Source organism: Oncorhynchus tshawytscha, linkage group LG28 (assembly GCF_018296145.1).
Source record: "Oncorhynchus tshawytscha isolate Ot180627B linkage group LG28, Otsh_v2.0, whole genome shotgun sequence".
NCBI lineage: Eukaryota > Metazoa > Chordata > Actinopteri > Salmoniformes > Salmonidae > Oncorhynchus > Oncorhynchus tshawytscha.
The window spans coordinates 23,168,443-23,175,054 of NC_056456.1; positions in this window are offsets into that span (position 1 = coordinate 23,168,443).

The following is a 6,612-nucleotide window of genomic DNA, read 5'->3' on the forward strand; positions in this document are numbered from 1 at the left end:
ACAATTACAGGGATAATTTACATTGGTGGTTAGGTGAACTAACAAAAAAGGTTAGGATAATTTACGTGTAAGGTTAGGGAAACTAAAACAACAAAGGAATTTAAATAGCAGGTCAGGGGAAGTGGGTTATGCTTAGAATAAGGGTTAGGGGAAGGGTTAGCAAAAATGGTACAGTTGTCCCTGACGTGACTCGAACATGCAGCCTTGCTAGAATTGCTAGAGGGTTGCAGATTACGCCCACCCATTCTCCCGACCAACCTCCCTACTTTTGTTTCTGGCTAAAGTAACTAGACTCTTCTTCTTCTGTGGGTTTTAAAACGGACTACAACCCCCAAATATGTACTGCCACCACCAACTGAGCTAGAGCATTAGTAGGTATCATATGTCTTGTAGGTGCTCAGAAATACTTGAAGTATATTTCGTATGGCTCTGAGGCCAGGCTGGGTTGACATGACAAAAATCCACAAACCAACAGACTTTGCTTGTTTTGTCACAAACTTAAATTAGACAAACTATTAGAATTTTAGCAACCAGGAAATGGAGGAGCAATATCTGCATATTGCACCTTTTAATATTGTCTGATTTTGCACCATGCAGTAAAGGGATTGACATTTTAAGTTGAGCTATGTCCATGAATGAGGAAATCCATTGCTCATGTCATGTGGCAGAGTGTGTGGGGTTCGCCATCGTAAGGCAACCATTCTCATGGCTGTTAGGCCAGCAAGCCAACATTTTCTTTGCCTGTATGTTTGGTTCAGTGAAGAGTCATCATTAAGCAGTTGGAATTGGAAAGACATGGGATGGGTTTAGATAAAGTGCTTGACATTAAAGCCACAGATTGCCAAAAGGAAAAAAACTCTTCCTTCCGTCTTTATCAAGCTTTTTTCTGCAGACCAAGTAAAGACCAAGCTGGGATAAATTTGCATAATGATCAGAGCTGCAATTATGGGATGTAATACCACAGCACTCTCTGAAATGTTTCTCTCTCTGAGATAGTTCAACTCTCCAGGTGCTGCCCAAACTATTGTTTTTCTTTTCTTATAGTGGTTATTACATTGAAGATCTGACATTGTTTCAAAGGTACAAATGTAACATATTTTTACATGTTGGTTGCCATGATGATATAATCCTGTTGTTGAAATTTTACACTCAAAACAACACTTTCTGTTGATGACTTTTTGCAAATCCAATGTATTTTCCACATAGATTCCACGTCACAATAGGTTGACAGATTCCGTTGAAACAACGTTGATTTAACCAGTTTGTGCCCAGTAGGATGAACCATTTCTTATCTGTTTGCAAAAGTTACATTTTCATTGCATTTCCTCTAGTTAAGTGGCACCGAATAACGTTCCCAATATGAGATCTGTTGATCAGGCCTTCTTGTACTAACATGCTTTGTGTTTATTTAGGGACGGCTATTGACATCAGAAGCGCATCGCAGATGCAGTTTGTACATCATGTTTTGTCCTCTGACTGCACCTGCTTTAATGTTAAGAACATGAGGACGCTGAATAGTAATTTTCTATTGGAAATACTTACTTAGCCTACTTACTAAAAAACATATTCTAAATGCGTCACTGCTTTGGAAATTACACGTTATCCAATTTTTTTTCCATGTTTACTCATTTCATAATCATGGTATTCAATTGAACTGCTCGCTAAGGTAATGGTTCACTAATGGTTCTTCTATTCATTAAACTTTCTTTAGATCTCTTCTTTCCTTGTCAGGAAGGGCTCTGTTTAAATGTGATGCTCAATCATTTTGGTGGCATAGGCACCAAACTCACTCTCACAGAATATGGTTGTGTTAAACATCACTGATGGAAAACTTATCCAATTACATGCCCATATCATATTTTGTCACCATTTATTTGCTGTTCACTGATCCTGAATGGCTTAATTTCCTGGTTATGAAAGATTATCACAGTTCAGTCTCCATTTGTATTTTGACTGACCAACCATGCACTGAGTACAGACGAGCAGATGATGCAGTGCATTTTAAACCGACTCTGCTACAATGGGAGGACTTGACCATGGTTTGTTTAACCTATTGACATTCAGGTCTTGTGTATTACTTATGATAACTTATTTGGTGAGATACTACTACAGACATACTTGAGTGTATTGCCCGATAGGGAACAATATCAGTCGATGCTTTGTTGATCTAGTACTTTTAACCTTAAAGATGCAGTCCGGGATCTTAAGCACATATACATTAAATCAAATATTGTATGAATTGCAAAACTGTAACAGTCAAACATGTGAATCATGTAGTAACCAAAACAAATCCAAATATATTTTATATTTGAGATTCTTCAAAGTAGCCACCCTCGGTCTTGATGAAAGCTTTGCACACTTTTGGCATTCTCTCAACCAGCTTCATGAGGTAGTCACCTGGAATGCATTTCAATTAACAGGTGTGCCTTGTTAAAAGTTCATTTGTGGAATTTATTTCCTTCTTAATGTGTTTGAGCCAATCAGTTGTGTTGTGACAAGGTAGGGGTGGTATACAGAAGACAGCCCTATTTGGTCAAATACAATCCAGAAAATGTCAAGAACTTTGAAAGTTTCTTCAAGTGCAGTTGCAAAAAGGAGGAGGACGTGTGATGGTGCTTTACTGGTGACACTCTCTGTGATTTATAAAGAATTCAAGGCACACTTAACCAGCATGGCTACCACAGCATTCTGCTGTGATACGCCATCCCATCTGGTTTGGGCTTAGTGGGACTATAATTTGTTTTTCAACAGGACAATGACCCAAAACACACCTCCAGGCTGTATAAGGGCTATTTGACCAAGAAAGAGAGTGATGGAGTGCTGCATCAGATGACCTGGCCTCCACAATCACCCGACCTCAACCCAATTGAGATTGTTTGGGATGAGTTGGACCGCAGAGTGAAGGAAAAGCAGCCAACAAGTGCTCAGCATATGTGGAAACTCCTTCAAGACTGTTGGAAAAGTATTCCTCATGAAGCTGGTTGAGAGAATACCAAGAGTGTGCAAAGCTGTTATCAAGGCAAAGGGTGGCTACTTTGAAGAATCTCAAATATAAAATATATTTTGATTTGTTTAACACTTTTTTGGCTATTACAAATCAAATCAAATTTAATTTGTCACAAACACATGGTTAGGAGATGTTAATGCGAGTGTAGTGAAATGCTTGTACTTCTAGTTCCGACAATGCAGTAATAACCAACGAGTAATCTAACCGAACAATTTCACAACAGCTACTTTATACACACAAGTGTAAAGGGATGAAGAATATGTACATAAAGATATGTGAATGAGTGATGGTACAGAACGGCATAGGCAAGATGCAGTAGATGGTATCGAGTACAATATGAGATGAGTAATGTAGGGTATGTAAACATTATATTAAGTGGCATTGTTTAAATTGCCTAGTGATACATTTTTTACATGTATGGCAGCAGCCACTCAATGGTGGCTGTATAACAGTCTGATGACCTTGAGATAGAAGCTGTTTTTCAGTCTCTCAGTCCCTGCTTTGATGCACCTGTACTGACCTCGCCTTCTGGATGATAGCGGGGTGAACAGGCAATGGCTCGGGTGGTTGTTGTCCTTGATGATCTTTATGGCCTTCCTGTGACATCGGATGGTGGGGTGTCCTGGAGGGCAGGTAGTTTGCCCCCGGTGATGTTTTGTGCAAACCTCACTACCCTCTGGAGAGCCTTACGGTTGTGGGCGGAGCAGTTGCCGTACCAGGCGGTGATACAGCCCGACAGGATGCTCTCGATTGTGCATCTGTAAAAGTTTATGAGTGCTTTTGGTGACAAGCCAAATTTCTTCAGCCTCCTGAGGTTGAAGAGGCACTGCTGCGCCTTCTTCACCTCGCTGTCTGTGTGGGTGGACCAATTCAGTTTGTCCGTGATGTGTACGCCGAGGAACTTAAAACGTTCTACCCTCTCCACTACTGTCCCATCGATGTGGATAGGGGGGTGTCCCTCTGCTGTTTCCTGAAGTCCACGATCATCTCCTTTGTTTTGTTGACGTTGAGTGTGAGGTTATTTTCCTGACACCACACTCAAAAGGGCCCTCACCTCCTACCTGTAGGCTGTCTCGTCGTTGTTGGTAATCAAGCCTACCACTGTAGTGTCATCTGCAAACTTGATGATTGAGTTGGAGGCGTGCATGGCCACGCAGTCGTGGGTGAACAGGGAGTATAGGAGAGGGCTCAGAACGCACCCTTGTGGGGCCCGAGTGTTGAGGATCAGCGGGGTGAAGATGTTGTTACCTACCCTCACCACCTGGGGGCGGCCCATCAGGAAGTCCAGTACCCAGTTGCACAGGGCGGGGTCGAGACCCAGGGTCGCAAGCTTGATGACGAGTTTGGAGGGTACTATGGTGTTAAATGCTGAGCTGTAGTCGATGAACAGCATTCTCACATAGGTCTTCCTCTTGTCCAGATGGGTTAGGGCCGTGTGCAGTGTGGTTGCGATTGCGTCGTCTGTGGACCTATTGGGGCGGTAAGCAAATTGGAGTGGGTCTAGGGTGTCAGGTAGGGTGGAGGTGATATGGTCCTTGACTAGTCTCTCAAAGCACTTCATGATGAGTGAGTGCTACGGGGTGGTACTCGTTTAGCTCAGTTACCTTAGCTTTCTTGGGAACAGGAACAATGGTGGCCCTCTTGAAGCATGTGGGAACAGCAGACTGGGATAAGGATTGATTGAATATGTCCATAAACACACCAGCCAACTGGTCTGCGCATGATCTGAGGACGCGGCTGGGGATGCCGTCTGGGCCTGCACCCTTGCAAGGGTTAAGGCGTTTAAATGTTTTACTCACAGTCTGCTACAGTGAAGGAGAGTCTGCAGGTTTTGGTAGCGGGCCGTGTCAGGGGCACTGTATTGTCCTCAAAGTGAGCAAAGAAGTTGTTTAGTCTGTCTGGGAGCAAGACATCCTGGTCCGCGACGGGGCCGGTTTTCTTTTTGTAATCCGTGATAGACTGTAGACCCTGCCACATACCTCTTGTGTCTGAGCCGTTGAATTGCGACTCTACTTTGTCTCTATACTGACGCTCCTTGCTGTCCCCAGTCCACCTGGCCATGCTGCTGCTCCAGTTTCAACTTCCACCTGACTGTGCTGCTGCTCCAGTTTCAACTGTTCTGCCTTATTATTATTCGACCATGCTGGTCATTTATGAACATCTTGGCCATGTTCTGTTATAATCTCCACCCGGCACAGCCAGAAGAGGACTGGCCACCCCACATAGCCTGGTTCCTCTCTAGGTTTCTTCCTAGGTTTTGGCCTTTCTAGGGAGTTTTTCCTAGCCACCGTGCTTCTACACCTGCATTGCTTGCTGTTTGGGGTTTTAGGCTGGGTTTCTGTACAGCACTTTGAGATATCAGCTGATGTACGAAGGGCTATATAAATAAATTTGATTTGATTTGATTTGCTTAGCTTGTTTGATTTCCTTGTGGAGGGAATAGCTACACTGTTTGTATTCGGTCATGTTTCCGGTCACCTTGCCCTGGTTAAAAGCAGTGGTTCGCACTTTCAGTTTCGCGCGAATGCTGCCATCAATCCACAGTTTCTGGTTTGGGAATGTTTTAATAGTTGCTGTGGGTACGACATCGCCAATGCACTTGCTAATGAACTCGCTCACCGAATCAGCGTATTCGTCAATGTTGTTGTTTGACGCAATGCGGAGCATATCCCAATCCACGTGATCGAAGCAATCTTGAAGCGTGGAATCGGATTGGTCAGGCCAACGTTGAACAGACCTGAGAGCGTGAGCTTCCCGTTTTAGTTTCTGTCTATAGGCTGGAAGCAACAAAATGGAGTCAGCTTTCCCGAAAGGAGGACGGGGGAGGGCCTTATATGCGTCGCGGAAGTTAGAATAACAATGATCTAGGGTTTTACCAGCCCTGGTAGCACAATCAATATGCTGATAGAATTTAGGGAGTCTTGTTTTCAGATTAACCTTGTTAAAATCCCCAGCTACAATGAATGCAGCCTCAGGATATGTGGTTGCCAGTTTACATAGAGTCAAATAAAGTTTGTTCAGGGCCATAGATGTGTCTGCTTGGGGGGGAATATATGCGGCTGTGATTATAATCTAAAGATAATTCTCTTGGTAGATAATTCGGTCGACATTTGATTGTGAGGAATTCTAAGTCAGGTGAACAGAAGGACTTGAGTTCCTGTATGTTGTTATGATCACACCACGTCTCGTTAATCATAAGGCATACCCCCCCCGCCCCTCTTCTTACCAGAAAGATGCTTGTTTCTGTCGGCGCGATGCGTGAAGAAACCAGCTGGCTGTACCGACTCCGATAGCGTCTCGAGTGAGCCATGTTTTCGTGAAACAGAGAATGTTACAATCTCTGATGTCTCTCTGGAAGGCAACCCTTGCTCGGATTTCATCAACCTTGTTGTCAAGAGACTGGACATTGGCGAGTAGTATGCTCGTGAGCGGTGCGCCCGTCTCCGGAGCCTGGCCAGAAGACCGCTTTGTCTGCCCCTTTTACGGAGATGTTGCTTTGGTTTGCCGGCTGGGATCCGATCCATTGTCCTGGTGGGCAAAACACAGGATCCACTTTGGGAAAGTCGTATTCCTGATCGCAATGATGGTGAGTTGACATTGCTCTT